Source organism: Cryptomeria japonica, chromosome 3 (assembly GCF_030272615.1).
Source record: "Cryptomeria japonica chromosome 3, Sugi_1.0, whole genome shotgun sequence".
Taxonomy (NCBI): Eukaryota; Viridiplantae; Streptophyta; class Pinopsida; order Cupressales; family Cupressaceae; genus Cryptomeria; species Cryptomeria japonica.
Genome location: NC_081407.1, coordinates 415,064,182 through 415,084,691, shown reverse-complemented (window position 1 = coordinate 415,084,691; position 20,510 = coordinate 415,064,182).

Here is a 20,510-nt window from a genome sequence, read left to right as displayed (position 1 = left end):
TTCATGAGTGAATCCTCTCATTACTAGGTAGTTAAATCTATAACACATCTCAAATTTCTCTACACCTTATCACATCAAAACTTATCAAACAAACAAGCAATTCAAAGAAGGAATTTCGGTTACATCCACCTTAAAGGGGCTAGAGATCCACGTGCAACACAATTCACCAACCATCAAATCTCTCATTTCAACAAAAACTCATCATCATTTTCATACAGCTTCAACAAAAAGCTTATAAACAAAATGGCCCAAACCCGATCACAGTCCAAGCAACAAGAAATAGAAAGGGAAGAAGAAGAAGAGGAAAATCTCAATGAATTTCAAGAAGCACTTGGAGAAAATGCAGATGACGAAAACCCAAGTACTCCCACTCCTGCAACAATAGAAAGGGCTCAGCATAACCCTCTCTTTAACAGACTTTTTGACGAACTACTCAGGAGCAATGCGGATGCTCACTTCTTAAGACTCGCTCAAGAAGGAGCAAAACTCCCCTCTGACTTTGATCTTGCCCAATTAAGACAAGCATCAGAGAGACAAAGTCGCCATGAAGAGGAAAGAGGTAGAGATCCCATCAGATATAACATTCCTTGAGGTAACCCACCACCTCCTCCTCCAAATGAAATGGAGATGTTGCGGCAACAAGTCGAGAATCTTGCCCAACAGCTTCATAGTGGTGTCAAGACTAACCAATTCTCACTCAATGACATCTGTCCCTATCCTTTTGATAGGAATCATTACATGCCACCATTTCCACGAGGATTCGAAACACCCAAATTTGAAAAATATAGAGGAAAGGGGGATCCCCGCGATCATGTCCGAGAATTTCATTCCGCTTGTCTCGAAGTAGCATATGAAGACACATACCTAATGCGCCTTTTTCCCCAAAGCTTGGGAGGAACAACCACATCATGGTTTTCTCGACTACCAGGTGGCATTAGAACATTTGAAGAACTTATCCAAAAATTCCTTGCTCATTACTCTCATAACATTGAACGCGACATCACCATGGCTGATCTGTGCAACACCAAACAAAAACCAGGTGAACTATTCTCAGTATTCCTGCAACGATGGTGCCAAATGTCTAGCAGACGTTCTCTTCAGTTACCTGAACGAGAACTAGTGGAAATATTCATTTCCAACTTAAACGAAGAAATGAAATTTCACCTGGATGTCAAAGACACAGACTCTTTTAATGATATGATCACCAAGGGTTTAAAATGTGAACGGACACTCATCAAGAAAGGACTCATCAAAATCTTTAATGAACCAAAAGATGGTTCTCACCCGCACTTCAATAGTGATAAACCAAGCTTCTGGAATAAAAACAAGAATATCGTCAATGATGGGGTTGTGGATGCTCGGACTATCCAAAATGCACAACCTGTGGTTCGATTTGCAGCACAAAATCCTCCACCTCAAAACAACACAAATGTTACTTCTAATCAAGGTCGTATCACATCTCACGATGAACCTAGACCTCGTCAGCAAAAACAAAAACACACATACACTCCCTTAGGGGAACCCATTGAAACAGTATTGCGACAACTCATTTCTCAAAATTTGGTCACTCTACCTAAACTATCAAACTATGAGGCTCAGGTCAAACCGGCATGGTGGAGAGATACTGAACACTGTGAATTCCATCAAGGAAGAGGGCACAAGACAAGTAATTGTCACCAATTGAAAGATCTCATTCAGGATCTTATTGATCGAGGAGAAATTGAAATTGAAGGACATGACCCAAAAACAACAAATAATGATCATCTGATGTTCAAAAATCCACTTCCATCACAAGATCAAAGGGGTCCTTCCACTTCTAGGCGAGGCACTGATACCACTGATTATACACAGGCTGCGTATAATTACACTGTAAATCATCTGTATGATGCCAATGAACAAGTTGCAACTATAACCTTAAAAAATCCCAACTCAAATTGCAATGTTGTTACGCGTCGCGGCAAAGTTACCATCAAGGCAGCTCCACAAGGCACCATCTCCATCCCAAAGCAGTACAATCTTGTGGAACAATTAGATAAAACGCCTGCGCTTATATCCATTTTAGAGCTTTTGCACCTATCGCCCTCTCATAAAACTATCTTGGATCAAGCACTCCAAGAGGCATCAGTCCCTGCAAATTTGAATACAGACCAATTTCAAGCCATGGTTGGAAGTCTAAAGTCATCACCTTGTCTCACTTTTTCCGAAAGTGACAACTCTTCCTTCCAGCAACCTCATAACGCTTCGCTACACATTGAAGGCTTTATCAACCAGCATAAGATCAAGCGAGTCTTGATTGGTAATGGAGCAGACCTGAATATTTGTACACTACAATTGGTCACGGCATTGGGATATGCCATAGAATTAGTGGATCCTCGCAAGAAGATCACAATCAAAGCCTATGACGATGCAGAGCATTCATCCAAAGGAGTTGTGGTACTCCCAATCCGAGTGGGCCCTGTGGTAAAACACATCACCTGTCAGGTTCTGGACCTTCCTTTGCCATATAATCTATTGTTAGGAAGACCTTGGATACATGCCATGCAAGCCGTTCCATCTACCTACCATCAATGTATCAAGTTCCCACATAACGATGTAGAGATCACAATCCTGGGCGATGCAAATCCCTTTGCATATTGCCATAATATCAGCCATCAACCAGAGATTACCGTTCCTAATAATAGAGAAGTCATTTCTTCTACATCATATATAAGTCCCGCCTCTCTTGCCAGTTTAAACACCACTCTACCAAAGCAAGAAAAGCTTAAAATGAAGATAGCAGAGGAAGGTCCTGGGGAATACAACTTGAGTCAACTCTTTTGTGTGGGACAAATGCTCATTTCTCCTAGAACACATGGTAAACCACAGCAGGTAGTCCAGCAACCACTAAACATGTCAGCATGTGCTTTGACGCCTTTCATCCTTGGAAAGAGTCAAGAAGAAGAAACCCAAGATGAGGACTTAGCAGACTGGATCTATAAAGATCCCATCCCCACTGATATACCACAAGTTAAACTTCCTACAGATCAGTATGGCAAAGGCCTCCTCATTATGCAATGAATGGGATATGATGGTCAGAGTGCTTTGGGATATTGCAAACAAGGACAACATGAACCTCTGCTGCCAGAATTAAAGCCCAAAGGTAATACAGGCCTAGGCTTTGAGAAAGAGATCTTTCCTAAATTAAAATTCAAAGGAAACCCCAGCAAACCATTATGTCAGCCTACTGCCAAAAGGCCACCTTTCATTATCAAAGCGGCATCAAGCACCATCCCAACTGCCCCACTGCGGCTCAAAACCCCAACACAACCATCACCAATGCCACTCATCCCACCAAACGAACTCGTAATCCCATCAGCAGCACCATTAGCAACAGCAACTGTATCAGAACCCGCAGCAACATCCATGACACCAGCAGTACCAACAGAAGCCGCCAAGTCAATATTACTGATACTCCCCATATTGGATCCTTTAATCCCCATCAACCTTCCTGCAGCACCGATCACTACAAAGGTACATCAACCAATCACACCTGCAGTATTTAACTCCAAGGACATCCCAGTATGGTATAGTAATCGAATGCTGGAAAGTGACTCAGAGACTTACTCACATGAGTGGGAATTTGATTTTGTACAGCTTAACACTTCAGATGAGGAAGATGCACCACTACCTCCGCCATGCAAAGACATCCCTGTTTATGGAGAAGCACAGATAAAGACCACTTGGGTTCCTAAACTGGAAACATCTTCCACAGACCCTACGTCTCATCCTACGCCTGATTCTGACAGGGAGAGTACCATCAACGACCTTCACCATAATGTCTTAACCCTCACTGATACATCTAGCGCACTTAACCTAATCGATGAAGTAATGCCCATTATCCACCCTGAACTCATCGAATGGAACCAACCAAATTCCCCATGCCTTGACTTCTTCCAAAACGATGAGGCCATCATTGACTTTTTGGAATTAAGGGATAACCTACCAAGCGGGGATCACAAAGATGGATTCGCCATCGAACTTAATAGCGCAGCATACTTCGAGGCGGATGCCAAACCTTTCAGCTACAAAAATATAACAATAAAACATGGATCTTCCACTGGAAACCACATTGTGGCACTATTTGATCTAACAAAAGTAAAAAGAAAGAGCATATCCAATGGTGAAAACCTCTCTGAGGCGCCTGAGGATGAAGGGTTTGACATTCTCCCTGCTAATGCACAACAGGAATGATCAACGATTCTCATCAAGGAAACCAAAGAATACAATGTGGGGACTCTTGAAAATTCTCATCTCATACATCTAGCATCTCTTCTCACTCCAGAGGAACAGCCTAAGTTTATAGAGTTCTTCCAGAAGCGTCAGATCAACTTTGCATGGTCATATGCAGACATGCCTGGGCTTGATCCTGATTTAGTCATGCATCACCTCACCATAGCAAAAGGAGCCAAACCTGTCAAGCAGAAGCTTCGTAAGATGCATTCTCAGATTGCAGTACTAGTCAAAACAGAACTCAAGAAACTCCTAGATGTTGGTTTCATTAGGCCAATTGATTATGCAGAATGGATCTCCAACATTGTGCCTATCGGCAAACCAAAAGGGGGCATCCGCATTTGTACTGACTTCAGAGATCTGAACAGGGCATGTCCTAAGGATGACTTCCCCCTTCCAAATATCAACATCATAGTGGATCTGACAGCAGGACATGCCATGCTTTCACTCATGGATGGCTTTTCAGGATATAATCAGATAAAGATCGCACCAGAAGATCAACATAAGACAGCCTTCACATGTCCATGGGGCACATATTGCTGGAATGTAATGCCTTTTGGTCTAAAGAATGCAGGAGCAACCTATCAAAGAGCAATGACCACCATCTTCCATGACATGATGCATACTATGATGGAAGATTATGTTGATGACTTACTAGCAAAATCACTCACCAGAGAAGGTCATTTGGACATATTAGAGAGAATCTTTGATAGACTAGAACAATATCATGTTCGACTCAACCCAAAGAAATGTGTCTTTGGAGTGACCTCCGGGAAGCTTCTAGGATACATTGTCTCAAGCAAAGGTATTGAGGTCGACCCAGCAAAGGTAAAGGCAATCATGGATATGCCACCACCAAAGAATATCAGTCAACTAAGGACATTACAAGGACGACTTCAATCCATCCGAAGATTCATTGCACAATTGGCTGATAAGTGTCACCCATTCACACACCTGCTACACAAGAACATCCGCTTTCAGTGGGATGCCCGATGCCAGCAAGCATTTCAGACACTTAAAGACTATCTCATGAAACCACCATTGTTGATCCCACCAGATCCAAGTAGACCGTTGTTACTTTATATCTCAGCAACCAGTACAACATTGGGTGTACTACTGGCACAACATAATGCAGAAGGAAAAGAGTGTGTTGTTTACTACATCTCTCGCACACTGGTGCGCTATGAACTCAATTACACACCTATTGAGCGAGCTTGCTTAGCAGTAATCTTAGCAGCCACTAAACTGAGGCACTATCTGTTAACACACAAAGTACAACTCATTGCAAAGATTGATCCACTCAAGTATTTACTTAACAAAGCAGCATTGACAGGCCGCTTGGCCAAATGGGTGATGATTCTAAGTGAATTTGACATTGAGTACGTGGACCGTAAAGCTATCAAAGGTCAAGTTATTGCAGATCAGTTGGCCGATGCACCACTCATAGGCGATCATCCTCTCATTTCCAATTTTTCAGATGAAGAGATATTCATGATCACAACAGCACAACCATGGAAACTATATTTTGATGGTCCATACACTAGGCACGGCTCGGGGGCAGGCATTCTGTTTATCACACCTCAGGGTGATAGCATCCCGAAGTCTTACAGACTCACATTTCCATGCACAAACAACATAGCAGAGTATGAGGCCTTGATCACAGGACTCGGGTTAGCCGTACAATGGAAATTACAAGAACTGCAAGTATATGGCGATTCCCAACTAGTCATTCGACAAGCAACAGATGAATATCAGACCAAAGATGATAAACTCATGCCATATAAGCAAATGGTGGACACTCTAAAGACATCATTTACTACTATCACTTTTGAGCAGATACCAAGAGATCAGAATCGAGTTGTTGATGCTATGGCTACCATCGCATCTCTCCTAGATCTTCCACAAAATTCAACACGCTATGAGTTCTTGGTCGAACAGCTTTGGATTCCCGCTTATGATATCCCTGAATCTGAAATGATATGTCGCCTTGTCGGTTCTGAATCCCCATGGTAAGGTGAATTCTACACCTATCTCCGCGATCACACCCTTCATCCCAACCAATCGAATAACCAACGTAAAACCTTTATTCGCCAAACTGCTCGATATACCATTATTGCTGACACCCTATACCAACGCGGTCTTGATGGTACTCTCCTTCGATGTCTGGAACAAGGTGAGATAACAAAGGCTTTGGAAGAAGTCCATGAAGGCATTTGCGGGACTCATTCAAGTGGTCCATCACTCGCCAAGAAACTCCTACGCAATGGATACTATTGGCCATCTATGGAAAAAGATTCCTACTACTTTGTCAGAAAATGCAAGAAATGTCAAGTTCATGGCGACCTGATACATGCACCAGCCCAAGAACTGCAACCAATCACAACACCATGGCCTTTTTGTCAATGGGGTCTTGACCTTGTGGGTAAAATCCATCCATCTTCATCCAATGGCCATAAATTCATTATTACCGCCACCGAATATTTCACCAAGTGGATCGAAGCTGTTCCACTTACCCAAGTCACCGGCAAGCAGATCGCCTCATTCATCCTCAATTACATCATCTGCCGGTATGGTGTACCCATGTCCATCATCACAGATAACGGTCTTCCTTTCAAAAATCAGGATGTCCGCGAACTTTGTGAGAAATTTCACATCCAACACCGCTTTTCCACTCCCTATTACCCACAAGGCAACGGTCAGGCCGAAGCATCCAATAAAAACATATTGAGGATCCTAAAGAAGACAGTCAATGATGTCGGTCGTGATTGGCATGTTCAACTGAATCCAGCACTATGGGCATATCGAACTAGCATTCGAACCCCTACAGGCGCAACTCCCTACTCATTGGTCTATGGTGCTGAAGCTATTCTACCTATTGAGGTCGAGATACCATCACTACGGGTTTCCTTGCATAATCTGATAGATGATGAAGCTTACAGAGTCTCACGCCTTCAGGACTTAGAGTTACTTGATGAGAAACGACAAGCTGCATACAATCACCTCAAAACCTATCAACAGCGCATGAGTAGAAGCTACAATCACCGAGTTAGATCGCGTACATTTGAGGTAGGTGATCTTGTTCTATGAGAGAATCCTCGCAACCAACCACACAGAGAACATCAAGGAAAGTTTGAATCAAACTGGCTGGGCCCATATGTTGTCACTGTTGTATTCGGGTCCGGGGCATATCAGTTGGCTACATCAGAAGGAGAACCGCTCGTAGATCCAATTAACAGCATGCACCTCAAACCGTTTTATACCTAAGCTGTACAGAGCATCAGGCTCCCCTGCATATCAGAAAATACCAAAAACATTCAGAAAAATGTCCTAAAGAAATACAAAAACATTCAAAAAGTAAAGAAAAATCATGCATCCAAATGGTGAACAACCACTCCGGTGGCACCTTGGGTAAGTGCGATGGTGAAAACCTCGCAAACAGGCGCCACTCGTAAAGACAATGGCTCCAGTATCTTTCAGGCTCATTGCGATCACATTCATACATACACACATCCATCCATCCAAACCATGGCTTGTTATTTGATCTGTAATCAAAGATAGTACTTCATGCGTCTTGCATCCCACTTTTTCATAGTCATGTCTACACTTGGGGTCAATACCCTTAAAAAATCTAGATGATGGAAGTGGATTCTACATTACTGGTGATTCATTGACAAAAACATTCAAAAAGGTCTCACAAAATCCAAAAATATTCAAAAAATGTCTCACAAAATCCAAAAACATCAAAAAACATAAAAAATAAAACAAAAACATGGCAACACATTGTACATACTCATCCGCACAGATACCAAACAAACATTGTGATATACTCCACAAAATGACCACTTATCAATCGACCACACAATCAACATCAACACTCAAAACTATCTTCAACAAGGATGCATCCTTCCTTACCAAAACAAAGACAAGATGACATTTTCTTTGACAAGAAAATTTTGTTTACGCTATCAAATACTTGGTTGATTTATGGTCTAGTAATTTATATCAGGTTCCTACGGCATTGTTTGTGTATCTTCGACACATTATTCCGATGAAGTTCTAGGGCATGTACTAATGGTGTCTACGTGGGAAGTTCACTAAGCTATGTGATCATAGGCAAAAATACAGTCATAGATCACTACGGCTTGCTGACTACAGCGTATACCTCGACCATATGAGCATGAACCATTACCAAGGATCCATATTCTTTATTCTTTATGTATATATTGTTTGTTTGCAGGTACAATTCTCTTTCTTTGGTTCCTCCTACCTCATCCAAACTGGATAAAGGTTTTATCTCTTATTACAGTATGCACTTGTCTCAGGATATGATCAGCCTAATATCAAGGAGGACATTCCAAGTCATGCATGAAAGGAGATAATCCTTATCTGTTCTGCAAGCAATACTCAGGTCAACTTGATCCATTATATCAAGTTGCTTGTATTAACTTGCTATATAAAATCCATGTAAGAAATACTCTGGTCATCTTGAATCTTTATGTCAAGTTGCTTGTATTTTCTTACAACATTTTAAAGCTCAATGATGAAAAATAAAGCACCATGGATCGTCATTCCATCTCATCTGTATATATTGCATTTCGTTGCATTCCACCCATCCATACATTCATAATAGCTGCATATCATGCATTCATAGTCATAATAATGCATACTCTATTTTACTCATCTTCTTCCATAGGACTCGGTCCTAGTCCTCCATATCTTCTATCTAACATCAAATCCCCCCTCACCCCCCCTATCTTGATCATCAACATCATCCTAATCCCTTCATCGCTTCCCATCCTCACTCATCCACAAAATTAAGCCAGTTACTCTGTCTACACAGATACATCGACTCCCACACACCTAGACTATCAACAGATACTCTGATCAAGTATCTTCGGGTCTCAACAGGTAATCGATTCTGGTAATCCTAGACTACATCAGGCATTTATCACGATGACCTAGTCTCAACGGGGTTGCCATGATTCACCACAATCATCTATCACATGCACACACTATCAATTGATCAACCAATCAAACACAATCCAATGGACAATTACATCAATTGTCTAAGTCTCAATGAGTATTTTGCTTCATATACCTTGACTTCATCAGGCAATTATATCAATTGTCTAAGTCACATCAGGTCACTTTGATTCACTTACTCAGACTTTATCATGTCCAAGCGACCAACTGACATCAACTGTCACGCTTTGACTTGACTGGGGCAATTAAACCGATTGCACCAGATTGTCCAACCAATTTTGATCAATTGTATAGCATCAATCCAAACCCCACACTACATCTGCTATGTATCTCTTGCATGACCTCAGGGTACTCGCTGGCTTATTGTTTCTTCATATTCACTCCATTTTCTCCCATTCTTTCATCATTAGTTCTAATTTCTTCTATTCTACATCCCCTCCACTTTTCATTCTTTTTCGAGAGACCGCCCGATTTTTCAAAAAAAAAAAAAAATCCGGCCCATCTCTCGAGGGGGCATACCACCCATTAAATTTACATTTTATGGGGTATTTCTTCACACCTATTTTTCTTTCTTTGAAACGACGCGATAAACTACACCGTCTCAAAGAGGGGCAAATGTAGTCACATAAATCTGTCCACTTAATTAAATGAATATTTAATATTTATTTGATTATTTAACCATCAATTAATAATTAATTAAATTAATATATTTAATTAATTCATCTTAACCCTCTTCTCCTATTAATTAAATAAATTATTCAATTTATTTGATTTAATTCACTTAACCAAATTCAGACCATTAATTAAATAAATAAATCATATTTGTTTAATTAAATCTTCTCTCACATTTAAATAAATTAATATTTATTTAAATCCCTCAAAATCCCACCTCTCACATTTAAATAAATTAACACTTATTTAAATCACCTTTATCCTCCACCCACTTGTATTTTCCTACAAATGCAAGTTGCACAACTATTTTAAATAAATCATTTATTTAAATCACTTTTATCCTCCACCCACTTGCATTTTCCTACAAATGCAAGTTGCACAACTATTTTAAATAAATCATTTATTTAAATCACCTTTATCCTCCACCCACTTGCATTTTCCTACAAATGCAAGTTGCACAACTATTTTAAATAAATTATTTATTTAAAATCCTATTTATCCTCGCCCACTTGAAACATTTAAATGGTTTCCCTTAAAGTCTTCAAACTTAATGGCTTCCTTCTAGAGTCTTCTCAAACCTTTAATGGTTTCCCTTAAAGTCTTCAAACTTGATGGCCTTAAAGTCTTCAAACTTGATGGCTTCCTTCTAGTCTTCTTAAGCCTTTAATGGTTTCCCTTAAAGTCTTCAAACTTGATGGCTTTACAGTCTTCAAACTTAATGGCTTCCCTTAAAGTCTTCTTAAGACTTTAATGGTTTTCCTTAAAGTCTTCAAGCCTTTAATGGTTTCCCTCAAAGTCTTCAAGCATTTTAATGCTTTATCTTCCTTTTTCTCATTTAAATAAATTTGAATATTTATCCAAATGCAAATTACACCATTTAATTGAAATAAATGATTTTATTTTAATTGAAAATACCAAAATTTCTCCCACTTGCATTTTCTTACAAAATCCACTTGCATTCCTAAACCCCTTCTAGATTCTTCTAAACCCTTCTTAATTAACCTAATCCATTCCCTAAATATTGTCACATTCCTAAGCAAATTGGAGTCACTTCTCAAAGACTCCAAAGTCTTTGAAAAGCAATTAATGCTTTGTGTGTTCAACAAATTAACCTCTAAAGTCTTCCAAACCACTTATGGCTCTTACATGACCATTAATGGTTAATTCCACTTGCACCCATGGTTAAGGACTTTGACCCCTAACTTAACCCTCATGTAACCCATGTGTCTCTTCAAAGCATTTATTTCTTTGACTAGGGTAACCATCATGTCCCCTCAAGCATTTAATGCTCCTTATCTCTCCTCTCAAGCCTCCTCATGGTGACACTTGTCAACATGGGATTGGGTTGAAATTCTCACATGGATTGAATATCTTTCAATCCTAACCCTTGTTAAGATTACTCAATCTTAACCCTTCATTTCCCCATTTCTTCTATAAATAGAACCCTTCTCCTCAAGCAAAAGGGGAAGCATTAGAGTATTGTTGTTATACTGGCATTAGCATAAAGCTTTCTCATAGCATCACTATCTACACTTGCATAGCATTTGTTTATCATATTCAACTATCTTGAATCTCCATATGGCATCCATGGCTAGTGTTAAAAGCTGAGAGCTACACTCATTTGGGACTTGGAGAGGAGAGGAACAAGGGAGGAGCAACTATGAGCATCTTGATTAGCTATTTTATTCTATGTTTATATGCTTTCTATTTCATGCTTAATATCTCTCTTGATATGCCTGTTTAGGATCATCTTTTGTTGCTAACACTAACGTTTGTTTCTTGTGCTCTTGTGTGTGTGTGTTGCCATCAAACAGATTTTCTAATCCTTTTTGCAGAGCATCAATATGATATTGGAGATTTGTGAATTCTTTATATAATGTGCACCAATTGATGAGTATTTGGTTATAGATCTTAATGATAGCTTAGTATAAGTATCGCATTATATCTCAAACTTTGATCATTCTCCTATTGTTGTTACTACAGTATAAATAAAATTTATAAACATTTTTTTGGGCTCATAACTTCAATTTGTGACCCACTTTTCTCGCTAACATTGGTTAGATTATCGAGACGCTAGTCAAGCAATGGAGGAAAGATTAGAATCTAAAATTAAATTTATGGATTTAAAATAAAGATAACAAAGAAATTTATGTTTTTTATTTCTAATTGAATACCCTAAGTGTCAACCTTGTGAGGGGGATTAAGCACCTAGTGGATGACAAATAGAAAGGGGGAAATCTCCAAAAAAATCCCAAAAAATATGTGATCAATCAAAGTAAGTATACAATAAACTACCATGGGGTGAATAAAGGACCAATGTAATCTCAAATCCTTAAAACCTGTCGCTATTGAGTATAACAAGAAATTAAGAGAAGTTAGAGAATAAATTATATTGGAAATAAAATTGAGCATGGAAAGCCAAAGCAAGGAAGAATGGAGACAAAAAAATAACAAATAAAGACAAAAGAGATATCTCGAGAGAATGTAAAATGCAAAAAAAAAAATAGTGAGCACACCAAGATGGGTGATGCTGAAAAAATAGAAGAAATAGATGCCAAAATAGATACCACCAATAAGGAGAGAGAATTTTTTCAAACACTTAACGAAATAATAAGCAATATAAAAAAAGTGAAAGGAATATTAATAGATTTAAAAAGAAGCATAGAGACATATGCGATGTTAAGAAAAGAATTAGAAGAGAGTTGTGGAAGCATTCAAGCTCTAGCATAGTCACATTTAATTAAATCACCATCATTCAAATCAAATTTATCCAATATTATGTAACGTCCCATTTTTAGCCAGTTAGCTCTTGAGTTGTCGTTAGCCTATTTTCTCATGGTCCCATAGGCTAACCAAGACATTAAAGGGATTTAGAGGCCGTTTGGCCTAGGCAATTTCAGTTGCAGGCCATTATGAGAGGTTTTGAGGTGCTTATAGGCATACTTACTATTTATAGTAAGTTATTTTGGACATGATTGGGCATCCAACGGTAGTGATATGTTGATGGTAATTGTTTAAAATCGACAAGAAGACTTATTTATCATTGATATGATTTATTGTGCATTAATAAAGTTATTTTATAAAGTTAAATTTATATATTTAACTTTATTAATGCATAGACTATAATTGTGGGAAATATTTAAATAAAAGTCCCCTTTATTTTATAATACATCGGAGACATAAGTTACATAAAAGGGAGTTATATTTTATTCTATTTTATAATATATCGGAGAGATAAGTTACACAAAAGGGAGTTATTTTTATCCCACATTGACAAAACAAAGGAATGGGCTCTTGTGAGAACATTATAAAAGAGATGGAAGAGCTTCCATTTAGCATGCTTGGTGAATTGATGAAATTATGAATTTGTTTGGAGAATTCTTCTCTAGGGCTTGGAGGGCAAAATCCCTCTTTGCTAGCAATCTCTACTCTGTTGGAAGACACGGTGTAGAGATTTGATGGAAGTAATAAGGTAAAAATCAGAAGTTTGCATTGTAGTTATTCCTTCTTTCATTGCGGCCTCGCCTGGAGAGTTTGATTAGTGGTGTGGCTTGTTTTCCTTCGAATCATATTGTTGTTGTGCACTCTGTATGATCAGACCATACCAATAAGGAGAAAGAAAGATTAAAATATTGCTACAGTGTTGTGAACAGTGTCATGAATAGTAACGTGAACAGTGTTGCTACAATGCGTGAATCGTGAATAGTGTTTGCAGCAGAATTTCAAACTTGTGGAGGCTTGATTTGAGTTTGTTTCATCATCATATGGTCTTCTAAATTGTTCATCTCATTGTCCTTAGAGTCAGGCATCATCTGGGTATGTTGTTGAACATTCCAATACTTTGGGTATGTATTTGTTGTTACAGTCTGATAACACCCTATTAGACCTGATTTATTTGTAATCAAACTTTATATTTCATCAATAAAGGGCTCCTTTGGTATTGTTAGTAGTTTTTTATGTTCTTTCTTATATGGTGCTTGTAAATGCAATTCAATCGATCCAACTTTAAAACAACAAAACTCAAAAATTCATATCAAACCCAAAGAAAATCAGAATTCAAATGTTTACGTGTCAAGTGTTTGACAAAATGCCAAACCATCAAAACTAAAAATTGGAACAAAACAAGGGTGGTTATTACAATGGTATCAAAGTTGTGTATCCTACCATCCTGGAGGGTATAATATGAGCAAACAATGACATGTTAGGTTATGATCAGCAACCCTTCACCCACCATTCCAACACACAAAGGAATAGAGTAGTACTCAATACAGGTCCAAAAGAACAAGGAGTTACAGAAGAACAAAACATTGACAATATGGGTGAGAGAAGGGATCTTGGTGAGGAGAGATTTATAAAAAATTTGGACACACTAGTTCAGGGAAAATAGTTAGCTGAGCAAATAGCACAACAACAGAATCAGTGTTTGGACTTGCTGACATGGATGATAGCTCGCCAAATGGATATTGATGTGAATAATTTGGGTGGCGGAAGCAATGGTGGCAATAATTATAATGAGGTAATAATGGAAACAATGGTGGAAACAATGGTGAAAACAATGGTGGAAACAATGGAGGTAATAATGGTGGACAAAATGGAAATGGGGGTAATGGAGGAGGAAAAGTGGATGACAACTTTGGTCATGTAGCTCAACCCACTAGAATGGTGAGTTCTAGACCACTTATACCCACCTTCCCACCTAGGGCACCATCATAGCCTATTAATGATCCTTAGATCACCGACTTACAAGATCAATTCAAAAGAGATTGGGAGAGTAGAGGACCCGATTTTCAAGTAGCTATATCTCTACAAGATTACATTGATGTGAGGATGAGACACATGCCTCGTGCAGGAGATAGGAACCAGAACTTTGAGTTACAGAAGAAAGTAGGGAAGTTGTCTATATCGTATTTTGATGCTTCTGGGAAGACTATAGCACGGGCTTGGGTTCAAAAGGTGGATACTTACCTTCAACTTAATCCTATGCATGAAGAATAAGCATTAAATATGTCACTATACACCTAGATGGAGTTACACATGAGTGGTGGCACCATGGCACGGTGACTATGAGACATGACCAAATCACTTACTATATTGAGTTTACAAAACGATTAATAGAGAGATTTGACAGGAAGGATCCAAAACTATAGTTCAAGGAGTTGGCACAATTGAAACAATGGGGACCACTAGATATATATCTCAGAGTTTCAGATTCTCCCAGTATTAGTTACAGATATATCACAAAGGAGTCTCATGGTGCTTTTTATGGATGGATTGGTTGATCCATTGAGAGGGTGGATTAAGACCCTCAATCCCCCTACACTACAACAGGCCATTAAGAAGGCAAGGGACATGGAGGCTTCTAGCTCAAAAAGTCAATTTCATTCAAAGAGTTTCCCATAAAAAAAAGAAAAGGACAAGAAACAGAGTGATTCCCACCCACAACGAGCAGATTCAAGGAGACTTGACAGTGATCAATTGAATGAGCTCAAAAGAAAGAAACTTTGTTTTCATTGCAGAGAGCCCTGGAACCCTTCACATAAGTGTACTGTTAAAGCGAAGGATAAATAGTTGGAGTACTTTTATGTTGAAGAATTAGCTTCATAAGAGTCAGAACAACAGTCAGATTCATAAAGTAGTGAGGAAGAAGATACTAGGGTGGAGGAGACCGAAGAAGATAAGACCATTGTACGACTTACCATTACTGAACCATCAATATATTTTAAGGTAATAGTTGTGATATAGGAGCAGTGATTGGTTTTGTTGATAGACATAGGACCCACCCACAATTTCATTGATGAACGCTTCGTGAAGAAGCGAGGTCTTCAGATAGAGGAGCATGGGGGGTTTTAGACTGATGGTAGCCAGTGGACACAAGATTCTTAGTACTTGGACGATTCCTAATCTTCATATGTGGATGGGAAACTAAAATGTGGAAGGCAAGTTCTATGTTGTTGATATGGGAGATTATGATGTCATCTTGGGCATGGCATGGATGAGATCTCTAGTAAAGTTCACCTTCAATCTGCAAAAATTGGAAATGAGGTTTGAGCATCAAGGTCAAAAAGTGGTTCTCATAGGATTATCAGATGGGGAACTCAAAGTAGTCTCACTTAAGAGGATGGAATGTTTGTTTAGACATGACCAGGTGGAATGGGCAATAGAATGTATGATCATGCCTACAGTTACAGAGCAGCAGCTTAAGGAGTACCATAAGAACATTCATGAGGTCATATCTAAACATACAAAGGTGTTTGGAAACATTCCACCAGGTGTTCCTCCAGAGAGAGGAATAGAGCATGTGATTGAACTAGATGAGGGGGAGAAACCTGTGATTACCACCCCCTATCATCATCCTAAGGTGCACAAGGATGAGATTGAAAAAGCGATAAAGGAGTTACTGGAAATGGGACATATTAGGCCAAGAAAAAATCCATTTGCTTCAGTAGAGGTGTTAGTGAAGAAGGATGGGACAATGCGAATGTGCATTGACTCTAGATCACTTAATAAGAAAACCTTTAAGAACAAATATCTCATTCCTAGGATAGATGAGCTGATTGATGAGTTGCACGGAGAGCTTGTTATTTCTCGAAGATAGACTTGAGATCCGGGTATCATCATATCAGGATGAGAGTAGAGGACATAAAAAAAAACAACATTCAGATGTAACTTTGGGCATTTTGAGTTCTTGATTACGCCTTTTGGGCTAACCAATGCACCGGCCACTTTCCAGAGTTGCATGAACCAGGCCTTTCGAAGACAGCTGAGGAAGTTTGTGCTTATATTTGTTTATGACATCTTGATATATAGTAGGACATGGGAGGAGCATCTACAACGCTTGGAGGAGGTATTGAGCATTCTTGAGAGTGAGTCCCTTTATGTCAAAGAATCTAAATGCGAATTTGGTTTGACATAATTTTTGTACCTTGGGCACATCATTAGGGTAGATGGAGTGAGGGTGGATCCAGATAAAATCAGAGCTATAGTGGAGTAGCCTACTCCTGTAGACTAATCTTACACAAGTCAAGGGGTTCTTTGGTCTATGCGGATTCTACAAGAGGTTTGTTAAGGGGTTTTCACAGACAGCAACTCCACTTATGGATTTGATCAAAAAGGTAGCCTTTATATGGATAGAGACATTGTAGAGGTGTTTTGAACACTTCAAACAATTGATAAAATATTGTCCAATGTTAGCACTTCTAGACTTCTCCAAACCATTCGAGCTTCAGTGTGATGCATCTAGAGATGGGGTGGGTGCAATCTTAATGCAGGAAAATCATCCCATTGCTTTTGAGAGCAGGAAGCTAAGGGGAGTAGAGAAGAGCTATTCTATATATGATAGGGAGATGTTGGTCATAATGCATGTATTGGCCAAACTCGGGTCTTATCTGGTTGGAGGTAAATTTGTTATTAAAATAGACCAAACAGTATAAAATATTTTATGAACCAGAGAGATCTTAATGGCAGGCAACAGAAATGGATCACCAAACTATAGGCGTATGATTTTGACATCGAGTATTTCAAAGGGAAGAAGAATGTAGTGGTTGATGCACTTTCTAAGAGACCACATGTATACTCCTTGGTTGAGATTACAACAGACTAGAAGCAGAAAATAATAGTTGAATATGCTAAGGATTGGTGGGCAACAGACTTGATAGAGGGCTATGTACATGATGATAGATATGTGGTGGTTAATGACCTTATCCTGTACAAGGATAGGATTTATTTGGTACCTTCGTCACACATCAAAGGTACTATCTTGAGGACATTCCATGATGCATCTATGGTTGGACATCCTGGGTTCTTCAAAACATACAAGCAGATTCGTGAGAGGTTTACTTGGAGAGGACTTAAGGATGATGTGCAAAGATATGTTAGAGAATGTCTAGTTTGTCAGCAGAATAAAAATGAGAATACCCCTCCAGCTGGATAACTACAACCTTTACCCATTCCGGACATGAAATGGGAGAGCATTTTGATGGATTTTATCACAGGCCTACCCAAGGTGTAGCGTCGAGATTGTAATTATGTGGTGGTGGACAGGCTAACGAAATATGCTCATTTCTTTGCTATTACATCTACCAACACAGCAACACAGGTGGAAGACTTTTTTTTTCGAGAGGTGTTTAGGCTTCATGGGATGCCTAAGAACATAGTTAACGATAGGGACAATAAGTTCCTGAGTCTATTTTGGTAGGAAATTTTTAGATTGAGTGGCACTGAGCTCACTCCTAGCACTAGCTATCACCCATAGACAGATGGGCAAACGAAGATTGTTAATAAGTGGCTTGAGGGGTACTTGCGGAACTATGTATCAGGGAAACAAAAGGCTTGGATCAGATGGCTTTATTTAGGTGAGTATTGTTATAATACTACCTATCACATATCGATCAAGATGTCTTCATTCATGGCATTAAATGGGTATGAAGCTCCTAGCTTCATAGATCTTCTTTTTGGAGATATCTAGGTACCGAGTGCATGAGATTGGTTATAGGACAACCAAGATATTTAGAAATCACTTAAGGAGAATATTCAACAGGTTCAGAATCAGCATAAGTTATATGTTGACCAATACATAGTGGAACGTAGTTTCGAGGTTGGGGATATGGTATACTTGAGACTTCAACCCTACAGGCAGTCTACACTCAAGAAGAGTGGAGCAGAGAAGTTGAAACCAAGATTCTATGGGTCGTTCAGAGTTGTACACCGCATTGGCGAGGTGGCATATGAGCTGGAGTTACCATCAGACAACAGGGTACATAATGTGTTCCATGTCTCCAGGTTGAAGAAAGTTCTTGGTCATAGTGTTGTTCCATCTACATATTTGCCCCCTCTGGATGAAGAGGGTAAGTTGATATTGATTCATGAGGCCATCATTGAAACTAGGGAGAGAACACTCAGGAGAAGAGTCATCAAAGAGTACCTAGTCAAGTGGAGGAACCTACCAGTAGAGGATGCTACTTGGGAAAATGAGCAGATATTATAGCATCCAGAGTTGAAATTGCTTGAGGACAAGCAATTTTGGGAAGGGCGCACTGTAATGTCCCCTTTCTAGCCAATTAGCTCTTGAGTTGTTGTTAGCCTATTTTCTCATGGTCACGTAGGCTAACCAGGACATTAAAGGGGCTTAGAGACCGTTTGGCCTATGCAATTTCAGTTGTAGACCATTCTGACGGGTTTTGAGGTACTTTTGGGCATACTTACTATTTATAGTAAGTTATTTTGGACATAATTAGGCATCCAGCAGTAGCGACATGTCGATGGTAATTGTTTAAAATCGATAAGAAGATATATTTATCATTGATATGATTTATTGTGCATTAATAAAGTTATTTTATAAAAAGTTTAAATATTTAACTTTATTAATGCATAGACTATAGTTTGTGGGAAATATTTAAATAAAAGAGTCCTCTTTATTTTATAATACATCAAAGACATAAGTTACATAAAGGGAGTTATGTTTTATCCCACATTGACAAAATGAAGGAATAGGCTCCTGTGAAAACATTATAAAAGAGATGGAAGAGCTTCCATTTAGTATGCTTGGTGAATTGATGAAATTGTGAATTGGTTTAGAGAGGTCTTCTCGAGGGCTTAGAGGACGAAATCCCTCTTTGCTAGCAATCTCTACACTATTAGAAAACACAGTCTGGAGATTTCATGGAAGTAATAAGCTAAAAAATCAGAAGTTTGCATTGTAGGTATTCCTTATTTCATTGTGGCCATGCTTGGAGAGTTCGATTAGTGGTGTGGCTTGTTTTCCTTCGAATCGTATTGATATTGTACATTCTGTATGATCATACCGTACCAATAAGGAGAAAGAAAGATTAAAAGATTGCTAAAGTAACGTGAACATTGCTGCTACAATGCGTAAATAGTGTTTGCAACAGAATTTCAGACTTGTGGAGGCTTGATTTGAGTTTGTTTCATCGTCATATGGTCTTCTAAATTGCTCATCTCATTGACCTTGGATTCATGCATCATCCAGGTATGTTGTAATTGTTGAACATTCCAATACTTTGGGTTTTTATTTGTTGTTACAGTGTGATAAACACCCTGTCAGACCTGATTTATTTGTAATCATGCCTTATATTTCATCAATAAAGGGTTCCTTTGGTATTTTTAGTAGTTTGTTATGTTCTTTCTTATATGGTGCTTTTAAATGCAATTCAATCAATCCAAAATTCAAACAACAAAACTCAAAAATTCATATCACACCCAAAGAAAATTAGAATTCAGAGGTTTGTGTGCCAAGTGTTTGACAAAATGCCAAACCATCAAAACTAAAAATTGGAATGAAACAGGGGTGGTTATTATATATTAGTGGTTATTATATATTACAATTGAGTTGGATGAAAATTTTAAGAAATTTCTTAAGACACCAAAAAGACTTCTCTCCATTCATGAGGATTATCTTAAACAAATAGTTCATAAGAATGTAAGAAAGTTGAGAGAAGAAATAGAGGAAGGAAATAAAATCATGTTCAATTTAACTAAAAAAAATGTCAACAGTAACTAATAAATATCATCAACAAATAAAAATTTGTCACCAAAGATCAAACAACATTTTGAAAGGGCACACACCCAAT